This window comes from Lepidothrix coronata, unplaced genomic scaffold, assembly GCF_001604755.1.
Source record: "Lepidothrix coronata isolate B3197 unplaced genomic scaffold, Lepidothrix_coronata-1.0 Scaffold188, whole genome shotgun sequence".
Lineage (NCBI taxonomy): Eukaryota > Metazoa > Chordata > Aves > Passeriformes > Pipridae > Lepidothrix > Lepidothrix coronata.
Window position 1 is genome coordinate 313,892 of NW_016690368.1, and position 23,841 is coordinate 337,732.

Below are 23,841 nucleotides of genomic sequence, written 5' to 3' on the forward strand. Positions count from 1 at the left end.
CCTTACTGCTGCCTTCCTCCCTCTGCCCAGATAAACTGTCAGCAGTCTGTTTACCAGGATCCCAGTGACACTCTAATTTGTATGGCTGGGGGGAGAAAAAACATGAATAAACAAGTGTGAGGCAGATTGTTACACAGGAACAAAATCCAGCAACTGGATCTGCTGTACATTAATTTTGTGCAATTTTCTGTAGCAGCCCAGTACCGAGGGGCAGCAGATCCACATCCACGGGGCTTAAACTGGAAATGGGATCAACATCAAAGTGTTTTGCCCTGCAAAATTTCATTGGGGTAACATAAGGAATAAAGGGAAACAGCAGTGCCCTGATAGGACCCAGCAGGGGAAAGCTGACCCTGTTCCATGTTTTCTGCCACTGGAAGGTCTCAGTCACTGGGGTTTCCTCCTCCAACACCAGTTTTCCTCTAGGATTCCTACACTATACACAGCAGCCTGTGGGCAGGGGAGAGGGGACAGTGGATTTGGGAGCCACAGTGACACCCTGGGCTCGTGCAGCTGGGAGATAACGTGCTGTGCAGGTCACTGGCTCTTAAGCACTGTGTTGTGTCTCACTGCTTAATTACAGCTGATACACAGGCCATAATATCGCTTATCGTTAGCCAGAGGATGACAATTACAATTTAAGATTAAACTGTTTCCTTTTTTCCTTCAGCCAAGTCTCTGTGACACTTCCCTGCCCAAGAAAAGACTTGCACATGCAGAACAAATCCACATGTTAATTGGTGATGTGGCCTCACAAGGATGTGTCATTTTGGGAGCACAAACTGCACGTGAACACCACGAGCACTGACAGAGCCCTGAACCTGCAGGGGCAGCAGGGCAGGCCTGGGGAGCCCCAAGGCAGCACTAAACCAGTGAAATCCTGGGATGTGCAGGTTCCAGCCTGGGCATTGCCCAGAGCAGTGTCTCAGCCTGCAGCCAGCCCAGTCCTCCCCTTCAGCCACCCCTTCTCCAGTCAGCCTGCACTCCCTCAGCCTCACCCCTCCATCCCTGTCCCTGGCTCTGGAAGGGCTGTCCCAGTGCTCTGGGTGACCCGGGCAGAGCACCCACCCTGCCCCTGCCCCTCTCCTGCACTGCTGCAGAAACAGGGCTCTGGCTCACACTTGATATGAAAAAAGGTTTCCTGGAATTTCAGAGGGCTTTTGTCAAGAGCCTTTGTCAGGGCTCCTGTTTCAGAAATGGACACAGCTGACAGAGATCCCAGAGCTGGAAGCAGTTTGGACTATTAAAGGATCAGCAAAAAACGCTGAGTCTGCACAAGCTGAACTGTCATTAAGTAGCTTCTCCCTCCCCACAGAACAGGGCTGTGTTACTGTGCACAAACACCACGAGCACGCAGAGACTGGAAAATATTCTGCACTAAAACCCACAGAGGCCTGAGAGCAGGTTTAACTACTGATCACCACCAATAAAGCTTAAAGACTGAACAGAGACTGCATTTCTGCACCTCTGCTGAGCATCTGAGATGCCCCCAGAGCAAAGCCTTCCCCTGCTGAACACAACTGTCATCACACAGGGTTGGGATGCCTCGGGATGTCAGAGGGCAATGGTTTAAATCTTGTGCCCTGTATTTTGTCAACTCCCATTTATCCCACCCAGCACAGGGGTATGACACATAAATCTTCCAAAAATGTCTTCTGATCTTTCACCTACAGTAGATTAAAAATAGCCCCGAGCAAGAGCTTTTAGCATTTTGTCATAGCAATTTCTCCATCAAACAAGATAAATCACCAGCTCCATGGGGAAGGAATGAACCCACCCAGAGACCTGATAATGAAAGAGGCTGAGTTCCACCTCCAAGAAGCAGGAGTTGTGCTCCTGCTGGAAATCCCCACTGAGCTCACGTTGCAGCCCAGGACACGACAGGCCCATCCAGGGAGGCTTTTCTTTCCTCCCTGCACACCTTCCATTTAAGCCTCAGAACAGTTTGGGGAGCCCAAGCAAAAGTCTTGAGCCCTGTTTTGGGTTTTGCAGTCCTCTAACACGGCTTTGGACAGAATGCCCATTGCCAGTTTTGTTGAGACAACAACAACATTAAATGAAAGATGAGCAAACAAAGGAAAACTTGCTCATCACAGTTATACTGAAAGATATCTGTGATTTCTGTCACTCATCTTTTGGTATATTGTTGGTTATTCACATTTGGATAGAACTTGGAGGATGGAAGGGAGTGTGAGGTTCAGCCCCAGCCCCAAGTGGTTTGTGACACACCAGGGATGCCAAGGGAAGAGAAGGGCATTGGGAAGGACTGACCCCTCTACCCCACACAAGTAGGTTATGGGAACACAGCACATCCTCCAGAGCCCTTCCAGCACTGGAACAGGCAGCATTCCCCCTTTCCTTCCAGCTGCCAGTCACCACAAGCCCATCTTGTCTGTATCCTCAGGATAAATCCTGGATGCATTAGGGACCAAAGGGCTCTGACACTTCCAGCTCCTGCCCACTCAAATCCAGGAACAGAGGGGGATTTCTCCCTCTGCTCATGGAGCTGTGCAGGACCTCCTGTCCCTCCCACGGCACGAGGATCCAGTGGATCTCAATAAGAGGCCCAACATTCTGCCTGTCCCTCTGTCCCTGCCCTCAGCCCCACACCACGTTTCCAGGTTATAAGCAGTTTATATGGAGGCAATGAACTATTCTCAGGCGTTATAAACGTTTTACAGGTCAGGGCACAACACAATCATTTACCAGAGCAGCTTTTAATCATTGACCAGCTGGGGCTGAATGGGGCTGGGTGTGACCCCAAGGCCTGGCATCGTGGCTGCCCCACTGGAGACTGGCCCAGGGATCCCACAGTCCAAGGATTAACCACACACCCAAGGGCAGGGACAGCCAAGGTTCCCAGCCAGGAGCTATGACAGGCTGGAGTCACAGAACCACAGTCAGCACAGGGAAGTTCACTCAAACCTCCTGATTTCGTGACCCAAATGTCTCAGATCTGACTGTTCATTATCTCCAGTTCCAATGCTGGAAGCAATGGGATGTTAAACACTGGTAGGGATATCAGGGATCACACCAAAGCTCCTGGTATGGTGCTGCAATCTTCAAGTCCCCTGAATTTCAGGCATCCTGGTGCTTTTCTTGAACACCCAGGAGTGTTTCCTGCCCTCTCTGGAAGGATACAAAGGAACAGCTTTTCCTTGGCACTTTTAGTGGGATGAGTAAGAAAGTCCTAGGTGAGCTCAAACTGCTGAATGTCCTGGTATTTTCAGACAGCTCAAATGCTTCTACATCACAAGAACATTATGGAATACAAAACATCTCTTTACTGTAAAACTGACACTATTTTGCCCTGGCAACAACCTGCCCATTGATGGAGTTTTTCCATGGATTTCTTTTCCCCTCAGCATGAATTCCAATCCTGTGCCCTTATGCCATATTTCAATTATCCATTACACAAGTGATCTTCCTGTGTTAAATCTGATTTAGGGGGAGTTCACAACACGGGGCATCTGCACAAGAGCCCTCCCTGCAGCAAACCCTCTTCCCCTGCCAGTATTTCCCAAGGTCAGGACTCCTTGGGATTTGCTTTCCCAGCCTCTCCTCCCATAACAGGTGGGTGTTTTCCTCATGGAGCTGTGCAGCAGCACAGCCCATTTCCACTCTGACCATCTTCTGTCCTGCAGATTCATACTTAGGTGATAAATCAGCCACCCTCCAGCTCTGATCTTTGAGCTGACAGAGCCCAAGGGTTGCTGCACACCCGCTGAAGGGGCTGCTCTCACTCAAGCACGTGCTGGAACACTTCCCTGAGTGGAGAGGGGTGACCCCTGGGCAGGCTGGCCCTCAGGGTAACCCTGGAGGTACCACAAGTGTCTGGGCTGTGTTTGTGCAGCCTGATAAGCTCTAATCTGATCGAGACTTCCCCCCACGGGCTGCCTGCGTCAGCCAGGGGATATTCCAAGGGTGCTGCTTATCTGGCTGAGCACAAATGGAAACTCATTCAGGGAACTCAGAGATAAAGCTGGGGAGGGACACAGGAGATGAGGTTATCACAGACACAGGCAGGCCTGGAAAGCCCCACCTCGTCATTAGAGGGGCAATTAGAAGATAAAGTCATGATAGACCTTCAGAAGTTGGACAGGTGTCTCATTCCAGTTTGAGCCACTGGATGTAAAGCACTGATGAGTCCTCAGAAATCTGGGTCCCAATGGCACTGATTTCAAAGTGCAATCAAATTTATATTATGCTCTTCTAAGAAATTGTTCCCATTCATACTTCATGAGTCGTTGGAACAAATGAATCTGCAAATTTAGGTTATAAAGTGAAGAACCATGAGGGAAGCACGATCCATATTTCACATTGTGATGGAACACCAGCTCCCAGAAGGATCCCAGCACCAAAAATGAGCCCTTCAGTTTGGGGTGGGACAACAATTAAGGCACCTTTGTTCACTCCCCATACAGTGAACACTCCTGTCCCTCTCCAGCAGGCTCAGTGACTGCTCTGGGGACCCACTGCCTCCAAAAACGTCTCTCTAAGTTAAGCCACTGCTGACTAGCAATGAAACTTCAAACAAAAATATTTCCCTTCTCAAGACACACCAGGGCTAAAGGAAATCTAAAACAACTCTTTCTTCTTCCTGTATCTTGAGAACTCCTCTGCAGCAGAGCCCCAGCCCTGCAGGAGGGGCTGTGTGAGACCCAGCCCAGGGCACTTTCATTTCCCCAGCACTCAAACGCTCCAATTCCCTCCCTCCCAGCAGAGCTGGGCTCGGCTCAGCCCCTCTCTCAGTTCTCAGAGGGTTTGTTTCCCACAGCTGCTCTTCGGCCAAGCTGTGAATGAACCTGAAAATTCATTTGAAAGCCCCTCTCTGGTTTCTCGTGCTTTCACAGTCACAGAACAGCTCCTTCCTCAACACTTGCACCCCTGCAGGGAATTCCCCCGGCCCAGGGGGAGAGTCACCAGGAAGGCTGGGAGACCCCGAGAAGGGTTTCATCTCCAGTGAGGTACAGGGTTAAGGTTCTACCAGAACCCAGCACAGACTCAGCCCCCAAGTTCACACCCCAGAACCCCAAGGGGAGCTCTCATTTTTAATTCATTTTGACAAAGCACACAAACTTCGAATTGCTCCGAAAGTGCATGCAAAATGTGGATGATCATCTTATTATAATTATATGGTATTTATAAATATATATTACCTAGAAATCCAACTACTTATATCAAGGTAATAATTAGAAAAAACCCTGTAAAATGAAAACCCACAGTAACTGTTGGTTTCTGATGAAACCACAGGAAAGAAAGGATGCCTCCATTCTGCATATTGAGCCCATACCCGTTTCATTTTTACAACTTATTTCACACTGGCCACTGCCCTGCTTTTCCTGGACCCTCAAACAAACAAAGAGGTGAACCCAAGACACTTCTTTGTAGATTAGCCCTCAAAACTGTCGTGTTTTGGGGACAGGAACTTCCCCCAACACACGAGCACAGCTCCAGAGCAGCACATCTTTGATCTTCCCTTATAGCCAGCACATCACAAAATAATTAATATTGTTCAGAAGTTCCTTACACATTCACACACGCTGCTGCATAAGAGTTCATGCCCATGAACCTCTTTTTTTAAATCAGTATTTCTGACTGATCAAAGGAAATCACTGACACAGAGGCAGCTCCAACCACACTCACAGGAGCATAATTTAAATAAACACCGTGTAAACAACCTCCTGAGACACGTTCAGCTGTGCCCCCTCCTTCTGGGGGAAGGAAAGGTGACAGGAAAGGCAGAGGGGGGAGGGCTCAGCCAGATTTTAACTTTGTGCAGCAGATACTCATAGCAGGGCATTAAACGTGCACAGGAACAGCCCCGAACATCCAGGGCAGCTGACACAAAACTGTGTGAGAAACCTCTCAGGTCTCTGAATCCGGGGGACTGGATATAAAACCACTTCTTGGGAACAGTCTCCAACTCCAGTCCCTACCTGGGAGCAGTTGAGAAAAATATCAGCCTGCGTTGGCCAAAATTCTGCCAAGCAACATTCCAGCACTTCAGCAGTACAGTATCATGTTCCACGTTTGAGGAACATTCCCGGGAACATTCCCAGGCATCCTTGACTTTACTAGTGTGGACACAGCCTAAGATTTCCAGATGCTCACTAGAATGAAGTTTTGGTACTTGGACACTGTCATCTGAACAGAGAACCCAGGCAAACAAAAAAAGGGCTTTATTGTGGCAGAACTGAATGTTGGAGTTAACAGCACTTCCCAGGAGGGATTCCAGGGCCGGTCTGGAAGCAGCTCCAGGGAGCACTGGCCAGGAAGCCATGAGCTCGGGAGACCTTCACTTCTTTATTCCACCCCTCCCTCCAGCACTGCCCTGGAACAAACAGGGACAGCAGTACCTGCAGATCCCACTCCAACACCTCCGGGGCAGATCCTCACCTGGAATCAGAGAGGGATCTCCCAGCAGGAACCCCCACAGCTGAGATGAGAAATGAGACGTGTCTCTGCCAGTGAAAGCACACACAAAACAGAGGTTCCTGCCCACAGACCTGAGGTTTCCCTTCTCACCTCCCTCACCCTCCGAGTCCCCTTTGATCAGCACAACAAACAGTGTCACTTGAACACAGGGAGACACCAACTCCAGCTGCACCTTTGGGCTGCGACAAAAAATTCCATGAAAACTGACAAATATTCCATGATGTTCAGAAAGGCAAACAGAACTGAAAAGGTGCAGAAAGTGGAGAGAAGGATTGGGAAAGAGACAGAACAAACTCAGTGAAGGAAACTGCAACAGACGCTGAAGTTCAAATAATTTGACAAACAGGAGAAAAAACATCAACAAATCCTACATAAAAAGGTGACTCTCGAGCGCAGGACCCTGAGCCCTGGAGATGGGAGCCTGCACCGGGGAGGGATCACTGTGCATTCCATTTGTTCTCCTCATCCCTGGGCACAGGACACGGAATTCTCGTGGACAAACCTGCCTGGCACTGTGTCTGCTGTCATGGTGGTTGGGTTTATCCAGCCTGGAGAGGAGCAGTGGGAAGGAGCTGGGACCACGGGATTCCTGCCATCCCTCCCACAGGGGGCCTGTTCCCACCCTGCCCCTCATCCAGAGCTGCTCCAAGGGATTGGGCTCCAGCCATTCCTGGGCTCCCCAGCTCAGCTCAGACAAGTCAAGGGCACACAATTCCCTGCCCACTTCCAGGGAGTTTGACCACAGCCCGGTGAAGGAAACATCCCTGTCACTCACTGCACAGCAGAAAATTGTGGTGGTTTTGGTTTTGTGTTTTCCTGTGTGTTTTTTAACATTCCTGAAATAATCTGGTTCACAAAACACTCATTTCAAACTCAGGCAAAAAAAGCACCGTCAGAGGGATGTATTCAGAATAATTAATCAGATTGGATAACACTTTTCATATAGAAATACTTTTAAATGGCTGAAAAATCTTGAGAGTCATTTGAAACAAGAAAACAGAACTTTCATCTGCTTCCTTTGATTTCTAATTCCTGATGTTCTTGGATCACGTTTCCAAGAGGTTTTTTCCTCCTCCAACTTCAAAAGCCACAGAAAACTCAGCTCTTTAAACACAAGCCCAGGAGTCCTGTGACATGAATGCAGAGGTGGGCTTGACAAAAACTCCCAAGTACCACAATGTTAAAAACCAGGGAGTTGGCAAAATACCTCAGATTTGAGGAGGTGAAGAAATATGAGTGGCACTAGACGGACTCGAACAGCTGTACACATTGCAACCCAAGATTTTAAAATTTCTGTCAAAATATTGCAGTGCAAAACCAACATTCTCCGTGGAAAGCAGCTATTTTCAGTGAAAATGCTATTTTATCAAAACTCTATTTTCCATTAAACACAGTTTTGACAGAAACTTTTCGACTCTCCTTATTCAGTGTTATGCTCTGTAGCTGGAACTGTTAGCAGCTTTTAGGCTGTTCTCTACAACTGCAAAGATTTAGAGGGACTTGGCAAAGGCGGAAAACAGAAAAAAAAAATCTGATTTAAGACTCACATCTCTGTCCCTCCGTATCACACATCCCTGGAAATTATTTCCATTGAAGTTTAATAGGATACACGACAGGCACAGAACAGCAATGCTACTTCAAAGCTATTAATACTTCCTTTCTTGACTTTTTTTTCCCCTCTAAAATGTATTGGCAAAGCCTCTCTCCTCTGTTAGCCCTGGATATTTCCATTTTGACTTAACAACCTGAGGGGCATTTGTTACCCAGTCAGGTGCTGGCACCACTGGTCAGGGTGTTCATTTGGGGAGTTCTGGGGGTGGAGTTGCCCCCTCCTGTCCTGTGAGATTTGTGGGCTCTGCTGGAATTCCTCAGCACTCCCAGGCTGCTGCTCCCTGGGGGTATCATTTACAGCTCAGTCTGAACCAAAACTGGGGGGAAACAGGGAGTCAGGGGGTGCCAAACAGCTCCTTGGAAAATCAGAACCCACTGTTGGAGAGAAGGAGAAAGAAGGATCAGAGAGCTCTTGAGTATCATGTGTTGCAGAACTTTTTTCTTGTTTTAAGCTTTTTTTTTATGAGTCAGGCAGAGCCCAGGCACAGAACACCCCAGACCCAAGGGAATGAAAAAGCCAAAAAGAAAACCAAGCCTGAAGCAGATGCAGGGGAAGGATCTTCCACACTGCATCCCTGCCTGACTGGCCAGCAAAGGATGCAGGGCAGCAGAGCTGTGTCCAGCCAGGGCTGTGCACACGGGGACACTCAGCAGGTCCTGCCCATTGTCCCTGGGGAGCCCCTGAATACCCACGGCATCATTAGAGATCCTCCCTTCCTGCAAGGCAGCATTCCCAGCCCCTTCCAGCTCCCACTGCCCCACACCAATGACAGACTGACTCCGAGCTCCCACCTGCATAAATCTCCTACAGACAGCCACAAATATTTTAGCTATGCTGATTTATGGGAGCCTGAGCAAGACCAAACCAGGGGATCCATCCTGTGTGCTCGGGGACTGATGGCTCCCTGCAAAGCTTCCCATTTAAAGCACTGTCACTTCTGCAGTTCCAGAGAGAGAGAGAGAGAGAGAAAGAGGAAAAGAGGAATAAAATAAGATGCAATAATGCAACTTACAGCAGCTCCTGGGGAAAAAACAAACAAACAAACATTTGTGCAACCTGATTTCTTCCAAGTTTTCCTGCATAAAATCCTTGCTATTAATGGAAGAAATTGTCTCTGCTGAGAGAGGATGTGAAAAAGCTGCAGGACCCTCGAGCCCTCCTCCTCTCCCCATCCCATTTTCTGCCTTCAACAGGCCATGGCAATCCTGATTCCCAGCCAAAAGAAGTTGTCTTTTTAACCAATTCTTTGTGGCTGATGCTTTGCTGTCCACAGATTGAGAGAATGAATGAATATGGGGATTCCCTGCTCAGGTTTAACTCCATCAGTAAAAAAAGTCAGGTTGTAGCTCCTGGTTCCAGAGCTGTTCATGGCAAAGACCAACCCAAATTCAGTGGGATAAGCTTTGGAGGCCCCGAGGCTCAGGAAACTCCCCTTGAGCTCAGAGAACAGCCAGCACAGATGGGATGGGTCCAACAAGGACAGGAGAGGGACTGCTGAGTTTCCTCACGGGAGATAAACAGAAAGAGCCAAAGAGTGCCCAGCAAGAGCCAAAGAGAGCCCAGCAAGAGCCAAGGTGTGCCCAGCAAGAGCCAAAGAGAGCCCAGCAAGAGCCAAGGTGTGCCCAGCAAGAGCCCTGCCAGGTCTGGCTCAGCCTCGAGGCTCAGAAATGGCCCCACAGAGGAGCCTGAACTCATTTTGGGGCTCTGAGAAAAGTTGTTTTGGGGTTTGTGCTTTGCTCAGGGCCATCAGCAGGGAAAAAAGAGAAAGAAAGAGGCATAGCTGGTTAAAGAGAGCAGCAAGAGATATTTTATCTCTCTGGAATGCAGAGCAGGACAGGCATAGCTGAGCTGCAATGGGTATTTCAGGGCATGTTATATTGTCTACATGGTCTATTATACAGAACCCTGGGCTCAATTTCCTCTCTAGGGCCTCTGAATAATCACTTCCTTTCTCTAGGCCTTAACTTCCTCAGTCAATAAAATGGAGAAAATTAAATCTCCTCTCCTTAGAAATGCATTTAATGACAAACCTTTGTGTAATAGCTAATTGTGCAGTATCATTAATAAAGGAGAGGAGCAGCTGCCAAGTACCCTGGGACTATCCCATCCATATCAGTGACAAAGTTAGACACATTTTAAGTTTTGCATCCAATACTCACCAGTGAAACTTGAGAATACCTGTTCTAACAGGAAACCTCGCTATGATTAAGAAAAAAAAATGAAACAAAACAGTGGTAACATTCTGTACTTGTTTTTACCAGCCTGCCAATCCAACTCAAAGATGTGAAAAGAAAATCCTGATTCGAGAAGGAAATAAATAACCCCAGAACTCAGTGACAGCCATCCCAGCCAGGCCCAGGTGACTCTCCTGGACCTCAGGGTTCCCCAAGGTAAAAAACCTGAAATGTGGTCCCACAACTTGCATGGCCTGTTCAAAGACATGATACAACTCCCAGAAAACCACGGGAAAGGCAGAGAACGGGGTGAGAAGGATCAGTGACAAAGAGCTGGATGGAAAGCAGGCTGGGCTGGGCAGATCATCCCACCCAGAGCCTCGGTGGTCGGAGCTCTGAGCCCCTCAGCTCAGTGCCCAGCCAGGGGCACGAGGTGGGAGCTCTTCCCTGCATCCCAGAGGCAGGAATGGGAAATAAAGGAGGGGTGCAGGGAGTCCTGGCAGTCCCCAGAGCTGACCTGCCTCAAAGCAGCCCCGGGCAGGGCAGGGGCAGGGGCGTGCTGGGAAGAAATTGTTGCTGCTCCAACCCAGCCCGGCAGGGCAGGGCTGCTGCTGGGAGGTCACCTGAGCAGATCCACTGCAGAGCTCAAAGCCCCAGAGTGACCTATTTCACGTCTGACAATGAAATGAGATGCTGGGAACGCTTTCCAGAGAAGTGTCAGGTCCCTGACTGCAGGGAAATCTCAGTGTAGTCAGCACAGCACTCTCTGCAACTGCCTGCAACCGTTTGGGTCAGAAACCTGCTAAAAATACATTTTAACCCATTGTTTGTTGAGGTGAGAGACTCACAAAGCACACAGAACCAGAGAGAAACCACACCAGGAGAAACGTCATTGGGATCACTTTCTGATCTCAAACTCCTGGAAGTAATTCCTGAATGAGAACGATTTAAACCAGAAATTAAACCAGGGTGTGTTTGTACAACTGAATAACTGATGAACAGCCACCTAAAATAACGGTTTGGGAGGGAGATTTCAATAAATGCCATAAAAAAGCTGTGGCCAGCCTGGAGGGAAGGGTGAACTACTCTGGATGTCCTAACAAATGAAAAGATGTAATAACATCAGCTAGTACAGCTCACTTACCAAAACTTTCATAAGCTTTAGCACTGTATTTTACTCACTAGAGAATTCCTGACAGCTGCTAAGATGCTTCCCAGCTACCCAATTAGGGCAGAGGAATGGTACAACTCCAACCATTATTTTCAGCATTTGTCAGAAAATTAGAGAAAATGATTGTGACTTTTTTATTTTTTTTTAAAGGAAAAGGTGTGATAGCTGGCACTGAAATGCTTCCTGAGCAGTGGGGCTAAGGAAGTGTTTGCACGTGGCACACAGGCTGAAATGTGGGTAAGAATAAACCCCTGGTGGTTCACAGGGCTGAGGGAATCACTTCTCCAGACAGCCACAGACAACTGGGAAGGTCTGGTGCAGGTTTTACTTCTGGCTTGGTTAAATGTGAGATGTAAGATTATCAGATGTACTGCAGGGAGATAAAACAGTACAGAACAGAGACAAGTCTGGGCTGTTTAATGAAACACCTTCTGTTAAAAATTCATCTGCATGAAAGGGCTGTGCCTGCAGAGCTCGAGCAGAGGGTCTGACAGCAGCCTGGGGTTGGTACTGATTGAGGAGTTCATCCAGGTACAGACCTCTCCCATCTCTGGATGAGGCTGGAGAGGACACACTACACCAAAACCTGGGCAAAACAGGGCCCACCCCTCTGTCCTGCTGCCTGGGGCACTCCATGGCTTGGCTTTATGACCAACCTCCAGCCCAGCTCAGCACAACCAACACCGGGCACCAGGCACGGGGCCTGGACTCAAAAACCATCAAAAACAGGCAGCTGGGGGGAAATGGGATGTGCTGAGCCTCATCCTTAACTCTGGAATCCCAGAGGCTGATGTGGTGCTCCCAGCCAAGCTGCTGGGCTGTGTGTGGTGCTCAGCAGAGCCAGGGCAGGGTGTGGGTGCAGGGCAGGCCCTGGGCAGTGCTGGGGGGGCTGGGACAGGGAGTGTGTTACTGCCCCGTGCAGACACACAGAAGCTGCTGCAGCAGGGCAGCAAACTCCCCCTAAGGGCCCTCTGTGAGCTTGGCACCTCTGCACAGATCCTCACCCCCCCTACCAGTGCTCCTGGAGCTGGGAGATGGCAACAGCTCCGGGGCTTGTCCAGCGGGACACAGAACAAAAGGCTGGAGCAAAACCATCCTGGATGGAAGCTGCTGGTGCTGCCTGAGGGGTGAACTGAACCACCTTTGACACCTCAGCTGCTCTGTGAGGCCAAGGCACTGCCTCTCACTCACCCTGAAAGGGAAGAAGGGGCGTTCTAGAGGAAGAACGAGGGGATCTGAAGCCCAGGGACAAGTTCTGAAAGGCTGGGCCGAGTGGCAGATGCCCGTCCGGTAATTCCTCCTGCCTTCATCTTCTGAGCTGTGCAATAGCTGTGACTAATATCAGTCCTCCCACTTCTCCAGCCTAGTCATTTCACTGATATTTTAGAGTGTACCACACTGTGCTGACATGCCTCCACCCTCTGCGAGCTTTCCTGTTCTAGAGAGAGACACAGAGAGAATGACTCACGCAGCTCTCCTACTATCCCAGCCTTTTGAGCAAATTCAAAGGAAAGTTTTAAAGGTGCTCTCTTGATTTGGGAATGCCTGGGTGGGGTTTTCTTCTTCTGCGTGTGCTTGTTTTGTCAAACTACATGTAATTTTCCAGCCTCTGTGATGCTGAGACATTTTAATAATTCATGAACCTTCCTGACACCGTCAAATTGCAATTTGGAAATGTCAGAGGTACCCACTGGTAGAGGCATTTGTGAATGCTGCAGGAAAGGAAATGGAAAAGGAGAAGGATGGTAGAATTAGGTTGCTAAATGCCACGTCTGGCTTGTGCTCTGTCTGACAGCCATAATTAAGAGCTGAGGTGGTGGAAAGAGGAAAGTGAAAAACCTGAAAGCAAACGGTATAAAAAAGCCTGATACCAATGCTAATTGGTTACTTTGGAATGTTCCGAGGAAAAAAGAAGTGCTGGAGGTCGTTATTGAACTTTCAGAATATTTATGCCACATTTCAGTGCAGAGTATTTTACCACCAACCCCGGGGGCTTCAGGGCGACCTACTTGTGACCTGCAGGGTCCTGGAGGAAAGATGGAGAGGGGCTGTTGGCAGGGGCCTGGAGTGCCAGGACAGGGGGAATGGCAGGGAATGGCTCTGGGTGTCTCCAAACTCGGGCTGTTCGGGAGGAGCGGGCCGGGCTGTGCCGAGGGGGCAGCCCGTCCCGGAGCTCTCCATCCCAGAGCTCTCCATCCCTTCATCCAGGAGATTTCCATCTCAGAGCTCTCCATCCCTCCATCCAGGAGCTCCGGGACTCTCTGTGTGGCTGTCAGGGCGATGGATCCCCCGGTGGTTTTTCCAAATCCGCGGATTTTGCCCCGTCAAACCCCCCGAGCCGGGTCAGGGTGTCCGGGATGGAACCGCGGTCCCCGAGCGCAGCCCTCGAGTCCCCGCTCCCAGCCCTGAGCGCAGCGGCGGGGGGAGCACCAAAGCTCTGCTGCAGAACCACAACAAACTTCCCCAAAAGCCCTTGGCGGGTACAGCGGGTGAAGAGCCGGGAAAGCCTTTCCAGTGCGTTTTCCTTCCCGCAGCCCCCCGGAGCGGGCACACGCACGGTCCGTGTCGGCAGCGCCCAGGAGCGGCGTCTGTCCCGGTGGGACTCCGGGCCGACATATGCCAGTGACTCACCCGGGCGCCTGCCAGATCATTAGAGCATGAATACTACTCAAAAAGGGGAAAAAAAAAAAAAGGCAGCCTCATAGCAGCTTCTGGGAAAACAAAAAAAAAAAAAAAAGAGGGACACCAGCAAACAGCATCAACAGTCGCAGCCAGCCCCCTCCTCCTCACAGCCGGACTGTTTGTCTGACCCGGGAGGCAGCATTTTATCACTTAGAGATTGCGAGTTCGATTGCAGAGTCTAGGCTGCTGGCTGGCTGGATAATTTGTCTCTCAGCTCCGAGAGAAATGATGGAAGTCAATTTGACAGCTGCGAGGCTCCCCAAGGATTCCAGACCCAAAGTGCACAGAGCAGTGACAGACACGACGATGCACTGAATATCAATGAGGCTCTGCCTGGGAATAGTGCTGAGGCAACACAAATTGCACATGTTCAGCTGGAAGGTTATCACTATCATTAGAGTTATTAATTATTGTTATTATTACTTCTATTATTAAGACATAAGAGAAGCCAGAAGCTCCTCTTGATCTCACAGGAAGCAGATGAGTTCCCAGCTCTGACCCACACGCTGCCCTCCAGGTCGTGCAGCCACATGGATGGAATCCCAGGATCACTGAGGTTGGGAAAGCCCTCCCAGCCCTGGATCCCCCCTGTGCCCGATGCCCACCTTGTCCCCCAGCCCAGAGCTCTGAGTTCCACGTCCAGGCCTTCCTTGGGCACCTCCAGGGGTGGGCACTCCAAACCTCCCTGGGCAGCCCCTGCCAAGGCCTGACCACCCTTTCCAGGGAGAAATTCCTCCTGATGTCCGACCTGGCACAGCTGGAGGCCATTCCCTCTCCTCCTGTCCCTTGTTCCCTGGGAGCAGAGCCCGACCCCCCCTCGGCTCCCCCCTCCTGTCAGGGAGTTGCAGAGAGCAAGGCAGTGGAGCTCCAGAGGGTTAAGGAGATCCTGCACCAGGAACAGCTACAGAGCTTTCCACCAGTTAGAGAAGCAAAAGTCCTTGGCCTGAGGTGAGGGAAGAAACTGAGTCACTTGGCCCCAGCTCTGCTGGGAGTGGAAGCTCCAGTGCCTTCCCTTCTCACGGGGCCGGAGCTGCCCCAGATCCGGGGAGGATCCGACCGGAGGCACAGCCAGGGAAGGCAGAACCGACGGGCGAGAACAAAAGTATTTGTGGTTCTGGTGTGTGTTCAGACCAACAACACAGACCTGCTGAGCTGGGAACTGCAGAACCTGCAGCAGGATTTGGCCTTCAGTGCCATCCCACTACAGTTTATGAGCTTAAAATAAGAACACGAATCCCTCTCAGTTTCTGGGATGGGTGGCAATAAAACTGAACATCCTCTGCTGCCACTTGCAAACACAGGTGTTCTCACGTGAAAGCCAATTTAGATTCTTTGCTTATTCTGACTTCCTTGGCAAGCCTTGGGCAGTTGGCTCAAAAATCTTTAAATCTGAAGTCAAATGCAGCATTAAAAAATAAAAAAGAAAAAGAGACAAAGAAAAATCCCACCTCTAAGCAAAATGTCTTTTGTGCTCATATTCAAAACTATCCTTTTTTTGCCATTGGAGAGAAGAGGGGTCAATTAAAGCAATATACTATAACCTGCTTACGTAGCAAATTTATTCCTGAAAAACAGATTTACAAGGGAAACTCAGCTCAGTGGCAACACCATCAATTCAGTCAGAAGCAGCACGATTGTTTGGCTAAAACTATGGCAACTGCACAGACACTAACATGCGATCCTGCTTTATTAAATCAAACCTCCAGTGAATCTGTTATCACCATAGTAACACTTAGTTATTACATGGAAACATGTGGGACTACAGTTGGATATTGGCATCTGGTTCACATCTGCACAGCCTCTCCTTCACATCACTAAAATCATAATCCAGGCAGCAAAAAAAAAAAAACTTAAGTAAAACTCCTTTAAAGCCAAGTCCTGGTCTCAGGTGCATTATATTTAGTGTCCAGGTCCGTGGTACGTACCCTGTGTCTGGGTTTGTAATCAGGGCTTGGTGTGGTGTTTGGAGGTTAGTTTATGTATCTCCTTGGATGCAAGTGCACACGGTGTCCGTTGGAATAACATCCATGCAAAAACTGCAAACCCATCCGAAAATTGCCACTGCCCCTCTCCCAGGGGCTCTCCAGGGCAGGTCTGCAGGGGCTGCCTCAAACACCCCCCCGGCTCTGAGCGCTCCCAAACAGGGCTGGTTTGATTCTTATTTATTTTAAGCCACCTGCCACAACATTTTTCCTGTCTTCTGCCTCCCACACAAAGTGTGGCACTTTGTATCCCGGCCAGTGGCATTTTGTGAATAAAGCCCAGAATTCTGCAGCCTGAGGGGAGGGGGAGGTTCAGGGCCCCCAGATCTACACAGGGTCGGGATGAGAAGTGGCTGAGTTGTGTCACTAGAAAGATATTCCTGGGCTAAAAATAATAGGAAAAAAAGGAAAACTAGTGGTTTTCTTTGGGGCTAATAATAGACTGTGATACAGTTTTTCTCCCCCCCCCTTTGCCACTGAAGCCCACACACTTCAACTCCCAGTAATCAACTTTCTAGATTTGTAGTGAAAAGATGGAAACTAGTAAATACTCTTCCACTTATTTAAACATAATTTCTTCCTTTTTTGCAGGATGTAGAAAATATAAGATGGAACAAAGTATTGCACACCATTCAAAATAAGCCTGTCCCTGCCTGAGCAGAGTTTGTCATGTCAAAGGAAGGAACAGTTTCAAGCACACTAAAATTTTCGGGAAGTTGGTAAATTGAGACTTGTATATCCTTGATGAGTCTTTAACTGCTACCACAGACAGTCTGAGGGAGGTCACGGGTCACAAAGAGACAGGAGAACTCTCGAATCCATGAAATGTAACAGCCATGAAGCTTCTCACCTTTCCAGAAGTGCCCAGGTATAAACACAGCCCACAAAGTACCTGCACAGCCCCAAGTGAAGCAGATCCACCCCCAGGTGAAGCAGATCAGCTGGAATTAGTGCCCATCAAGGGGCTCCTCTCCCCAGCTGTGCGAGGGGACACCACCTTGGGAAGATCTGAACTGCAGAGCTCCCCGAGCAGGTGAAGCAATGCTGGCACTGTTCTGGCACGAGATGAACATCTCTGGTGTTTTACACACGCTCACTCTCTGCAGTCTACAACAAAAAGCACTATTTTGGCTCAAAGCACTGCCACAAACTGACATTCAGAGCAAGAAGCTCTTCCAGTTCCCAGATGCAGGCACAGACCAACATCCATCACACCCTGCAAGTCCGCAACTGTGCCTTTGGGTTAAAAAAACAGGGCCAGTACCCCATCCAAAAGTTGGCATAACACACAGCACCAATGAGGGTGGACAGCAGAGAGAACAACGGGGAGAGGGGTTAAAATCCACAGCTTTTTTTGTGCTTTTAGTCATGGGTTGGGTTTATAGATGCCTTTTCTCTTTTAACATAAGATCTGTAACTCCCTCCTGCCTCCCACAAAAAGCAACAGGCTACAGCCAGTTGGAGACACGATCCCTCTGCTCTGTGGACAAACCCAAAGTTACAGCAGTGAGAATCCAACCCGAGCCAGGTCAGACCCTGGGGGTTACTCAGGAGCCCTTGGGCACCTCAAGCTCCACTTCCCCAACACACACACTGCAAGGAAAACCCTTCAGACTCACTGGAGGTGACCCAGGCGAGGTCAGGGACCTCCCAGGGCTGCCCCTGCCCTCCCAGCACGGCTCAAGTGCTGTGTGTCCACTGGGCTTTCCTCAGCACAGCTCACACACACTGCCTACTTTAAGGTTCCTTCCTGCTTATCCCCTTTTTTTTTTTTTTCCTTTTTACAGAGCAAGAGAAGCTCAGGAAAGGTTCACAGTGAGCAACCCCACCTCTGAAAGTAAAAAAAAAACCCTTGTACATACCCCTGCTAAAGCCAAAGGCAGCACCACATCAGGACTGGTCCTGTGCTGCTCCTCCTCTCCCTCTGATCTGTGGTGCTCCCTTCCCCACTACTCAGTTCACCTTCCAGGAGAACCTGCTGCTTCCAAATGGCAGTTTTGCAAGCACCTGTGAGAGAACTTAATTGGAACTAATTATCTGTTGGTTGTCTGGGACCTGAGGAGTCACAGCAATTACTTCAGTCAAGAAACAACCTGGGGGAGGGCGTTGCTTCTTTTCAGCAAAACGAACTGAGCTACTCCCTGAAGGAAAGTTCTTAAAGAGATGGAACCTGTCAAGTGTAAGTTAAACACAAGTCAGTGAAATCACACCAGCCAGTGATTTATTATTGCCATAAATACACACATCTCTAACAGGAACCTGTGTGTGCTCATCAAAAACAGGTCTTCTCCTGCCAGTTCTGGTGTGATTACAGAGTTGTTTGTTACCAACACAGACGAGGCAGACACTGCCATGAAGATACACAGGCAAAGGGAATAAGATGAGAGAAAGTAATCTGGCATAATTTTGGGCATGGGTCTAATTGGGAGTTATTGATCTACACCGAGAAAAAAGGAGAGGCAGAAGTGAGAGGTTAAAGAAAGAAGTTCAGTAGAAAAGGCTGCGAGTTGGAAGAAATAGTTGTGAGCCTAAAGCAGAAAGAATTCAATGAACACCACAGAAAACTCTCTGGTGATTTACAACTGTACAGTTCTCATTCTATGAAATAATGGTAACTGAAATTAAGTCCTCTTTCAACACTACAGGACATTTCCTTTGTGAGGGAGACGGATCCCGTAAGAGCCCCAGTGAAATATTGCTGTGTTCAGTGCTGTTTTCAGCCCAGGGAGCAGCAGCAGCAGGGTCTGTGTGCCTGTGTAGCACAGGTGCAGCTGAACCCAGGCTCCCAGGAGAGCTGCCTGAGGCCAGGCTGGTGCTGCGTGAAAAGAAGAGAAAAGAAATATGTTTAAGTCAAAGCAAAGGTAAATTTGGCTGGACTGCTGCCTAATGGGAGGAAGAAGGAATAACACAGCTCTTCAGGAGCAGCTCTCCGGTGGCTGGACTCCCCTGCAGCACACGTGCTGGGGGAGATGCAAGCCAGGTATTTGTTTCCAGTTCTGTTGAAATGCAGAAAGAGAAGACAGCCCTCCTGGAAGCAGAAATAAGTAGTTCAGGACAAAGCAAGGAAGTTTACAGAGGAGCTGTTTTAGGAGCAGCCAAGGTGGAGACTGTTAAGGGGATGATATCAAGAAACATTAATGCAGTATTTACACATTCTTAAACCAATTTAGCTCTGACTTCAGTGTCTGTGGAATCAAGCAGAAGGTGACTAAAGGAGGAGACAGTGATGGTATTCAGTGATGGAAAAAAATGCCAGTGGAAGGATTAAAACTATGATTACACTTTTAGGGCAGGACTTGTTTTGCTGGAGGATGCCTGTGTCAGTGTTGGATGGATGACAACAGGCAAGATTCTCTTCAGAACCAAAATATTATTATTAGATTTTCTTAGAAATCAGCAGTGTCCCCTTGGCAACGGCTCTGGGCAGTTCCTGAGCTCTGGCTCCCAGCACACAGCCTGAGCACCCCGAGGGTCTCAGCCTTGCCCTACCCTTCCAGGCCCTTCCAGCCACTCTCCACCAGCCCTGGGGACTCCCTGGGACTCCCTCAGCTGGGACAGCCAACACTTGGACTTTCAGGTAGCTCAGACTCTGCTGGATAAGACCCTTCATGCGTGAAATCCAAGAGCACGGCCGTGTTTCATGGCAAACTGCGTCCATAAAATCTTTATCGTGCCCCTGTCTGCTGGGGAATCTCCATTAAACTCGATAAAAACTTTTGATAAAACCCACACTGAGAGCAAAGAACAATGAGGGGGAGGAGAAAAGGCCAATTTTAACAGCTTCTATACGACTTCCCATAAAATCCATGGTTTTCCTTTCTGCATAATTTACACAAAGACCTCGGAGATGATAAATCAGGGGAGAGGGAATAAAAGTTTATTTGCATAAAATGGAAACCGAAAATATAGAACTACACAGAACACATTATATTCTACTCCAAGGAAAGTCACAGACCTGTTTCTATAATCTTGGGAAGGAAGCCAGGAGGACTGGAAATACACACAGAAAGCTTTAAACAATTGATCTTCCTGGGAGGTTCCACTGGTACCTTTTATCCTCCTGGTATCCAGATGTTTCAGAAGAGACCCAGAAGTCAAACACTTGTAGGTTTCTAAGGAATGAGGTGGAGAATCATTCCCTTCTTCCCCTCCCATCCTGCTGCCAAGGCACCTCCCTGGCCTCCAGGGTGAGCTCCCTGCAGCTCCTGCCCCTGGGGTTGGTCCCAGCTCTTCCCAAAGCCTCGAGGGTGGATGGAGCTGGCAGGGAAAGGAACATCCTGAGGCAGAGCTGTGGGCTCTGGGCTGGAGGACAGGAGGGGCAGGGGCTGCTCTGGGCACCACTGGGGCTGCCAGGGAAGGGAGAGGAGAAAATTTGGACAATGTGCACTGTGAGTTCCTTGGGATGCCTTTTAACCCCCTGCTTTGATACAGAGCTGCTGGACGTGGCTGCACCTCAGGGAGGGCTGAGGTGGTGCCTTCACAGAGCTGAACCTCCACACACAGCACCCCTGCTCCAGCCCTGCCCTCAGGAACGGGCCTCCAGTGCCCCCAGTGCTGCAGCCCCCGGGCTGGAAGGCATCAAAACCACCCCTGAAATGATTTAACTGCGACTGCTGAGAGGTCAGGGTGACTCTCCCCCATTAGCTGCAGCCTGAGGTACCTTCCCGAGACATATCTCAGGGAAGAAAAACCCTCTGACAGCCCCCGCCCCCTGCCAACATGAAAACTGGAGCATGGCTCTTTAAAAGTAGCCTATTTAGGCCACAGATGCTAAATGAATTCAGCAGACAGACGGAGTAATGGAATGTCAGTGTTCCAGTCTGCTGCCTTGAAGCAATAGGGGTTTTTTATTATTAATTTCTCCTCTCATTTTCCAATGCTGCCTCTGGGCTCCATGCTTTAGATGCAGTATTCTTGTCAGTCTCGCTAACCCAATTTGGATATAATTAAATTTTAAAATATTAAAGGGATTATAAATACTTCCCACCCCACTTCCCCCGCCCCATTCCCTTTTATGCTGTCCCTCTAAAACTGCTGAATTTTGCTTCAGGACTTAAAATGTTGCAGAATCTGATTTGTTACTGCAGTTTCCTTTGCAAAGGCTGGAGAATATCTGAAGGGAAAAAAGCCCAGAGTTAATTCCAGTGAAAGGTGCCCAGGAGCTTTGTGAGATGAAGAGCTTCCTGCCATCCTGCCATCTTGGAACCTGATCTCACTCCCATTTAAATAAATGTTAAGACTCTCAAATTCTTAGAATGGGAGAAGTTTTGAGTCCCATTTGTGTTCCTCCTAAGGGTGCAATCAAGGTGTGGTTTATCATGGAATCACTGAGGTTGGGTTCCTCTGGTCCAGCAGGTTCAGCTGCAGGACTTTGCTGAGGGCCATGTCCAGTTGGATTTTGAATATATCCAAGGCTGGAGATTCCACGACCTGCCTGAGCAACCTGCTCCAGTGTTTGACTACACAGGAAAAAGCTGAATTTAACAAGGGGTAGTGAACTTTGGCATTTAGTGATGATGCCAGCCTTTTCAAGCTGGCTTAGCACCTATGCCATGAAGCAGAATCCAAACCCCTGGGTTTTCTTCTCAACAGCTGGGAGAAGCAGCCAGATTTGCCAAAGCTCAAACCCAAGTTTCTCTCGCTGAGAACAACGTGTAACATCCCCTCATTACACCCTGTCTTGAGAACAACACAACTCCCTGTTCCCCTCGTGCTCGTGGATGGAGGCTGAAGCTGTTGCTTGTTGAATATCTGGACACAGGATTGTAGATTTTTATGGCTGGGCAGAGCCATCTTGTGTAGCCCACCTCAGACACCAGCATCAGGTATTTTCTCCTTTTTCTATGTCCCAGAAATATATTGTAAAGGTTTAGAAGTCCTGGATTATTCTGGTAGCACTCCCCCAGCTCTGGCTGTTGGGGTCTTTAACAGAGAGCTCCCCAGGTTTGGGGAGACAAAGCCCAACGTGAGTGCCCCAGTAGAAGGTTTCCTGATTCCTGGCCTTGCCCTTTTGTGGGTCTAACGTGCTGCTGTTATTTTAAGGCTCCATCTGGAACAGAGCCCACAAAAGAAAAGATGAGACTGTTACCAGCTCGTCTCTGCCGTCTTCGTCCCACATTTCCATCTTGAAAGGATCAAGTTCAGCTTCAGATCTTTCGAGGTCACCAGTGGTTTGTTTCAACAACTGTTCTCCAGACCTCAGGGAGACTCCACCAGGCAGTTTTGTTTATGGCTTCTATTTCCTGTATATTCTTCCCATTGATTGCATTTCCCAGTTCCCGCCACGGCTCAGGTGGAAAATGAGCAGTTGGGGTTACCAAAGGGAATGCAGTGTGTCACACAAGGGGAGTGCAGTGTGTCACACAAGGGGATGCAGTGTGTCACACATTGTGTGGAACACGGGAGCTGGACTTCACCAGAGCACAGGGACGGCTCTCTGGGAACCTGGATTTACTGAGATGGAAAATCCTGACACCACTGAGAAAAAAACCCCGAACAACCAACAAACCAGGCCACTGGACTGCTTCAAAGGCTCTGGGGACACATGAAAGAGGGCAGATTTGTGCTTTTTCATATCCAGAAAATATAGAATGTGGAAACAGTTCTATGTTGAACAGGAGCAGGGCTTAGTGACCTGGGTGCTTCTGACAACACACCAGGCAAAATGTCCCTGAGAGCTGGTACAGAAAAAGATTGGTACATGATGATTTTATCCAAACCTGAATTACAGTGATTTACAGCTTGTAGTTTACTGGAGCAAAACCTATTTGACTTTTTTTGCTCTGTTTTACAATATTAAGGGAAGTAGTTTGTTTTGGGCACCAGAACTCAGAAGAATATAGTTCTGACCCTTATTCAAGCGAAATCAGCAGGTACTGCTGGGCAAGTAACCCAAGTATCCCGCACTGCTGGAAAAACCAGACTCTGGTGTGCACCCTGGAATAGCTGGGAATGTCTATCCAGCATTTCTGAAGATGGTGCCTCTGTTAGTCCATGAAATAGCTGCTGTTCTGTGAGAGGACACAGAGATATGTGCCTCCGATTCCTTGAAGTTCTCAGTTCTCACAGAATCAGTGACTGTGTGTGAACCACCCGTTATACTGAATATTTAGGTCAGACAAAAGCATGCAAATTGGCAACATGGTATGGAAAATCAGGGCCATTCTACCGATTTCTCTGTGGCAGGAAGACTCCTCTCCATTACTGTGGGATTATACAGTTGTACAAGCACGAGAGCCTGTCTGGAACCTGGGCTCTCCCAGCTCCCAGTCCCCGGCTGGGGGGTGACAGAGCCCTGGTCTTTGTGCATCAGGCACAAAGGGATCCATAACACAGGGAGCTAAACTTGGGCTGAGGAAAAAAGCTCCTCAGAGCTCGCAAGTGCTGCCATACGTTTTCATTCTGGAGCACGCTAAGCACAGATCTGGGGAGTCAGCTCCCACCAACCATCTGGAGAGAGAAGTCACTCAAATCCAAGTGCTGAACCTGCTGTGGTAGACAATCGGTGCCAGTGAACCACTCACTTACTCTCCCCCTGTCTGTTTTCCTGCCTTTTGCTGCAATAGAGCCTTAAAATAAAATAATCTGGCTACCACTTTCCAAACACCCGCTTCCAAACACCCCAGCTCCCATCTGCAGAGTGCACTCCATTCACTGGGCAACGTGGGCCACTGCCACAGGAACAGCTCTGCTGAAGGGCTGACCAGAAGGGAGATGCATAAAAGGGAAATAACACGGGGAGAAATTGCCTTTTCTTTGCCGAGCTTCCTATGGCCCCATGTT

General features: G+C 49.0%; 1 long non-coding RNA gene across 1 annotated transcript in view; it reads right to left on the bottom strand.

Annotated features, from left to right (window-relative positions):
- LOC108505352 overlaps positions 1-23,841 on the bottom strand; it is a 92,032-nt gene that overhangs the window by 3,797 nt on the left and 64,394 nt on the right. Inside the window, exon 4 of the long non-coding RNA XR_001877462.1 lies at positions 2-85. This is a non-coding gene — a long non-coding RNA (uncharacterized LOC108505352). The remainder of the gene's footprint in view (position 1; positions 86-23,841) is intronic.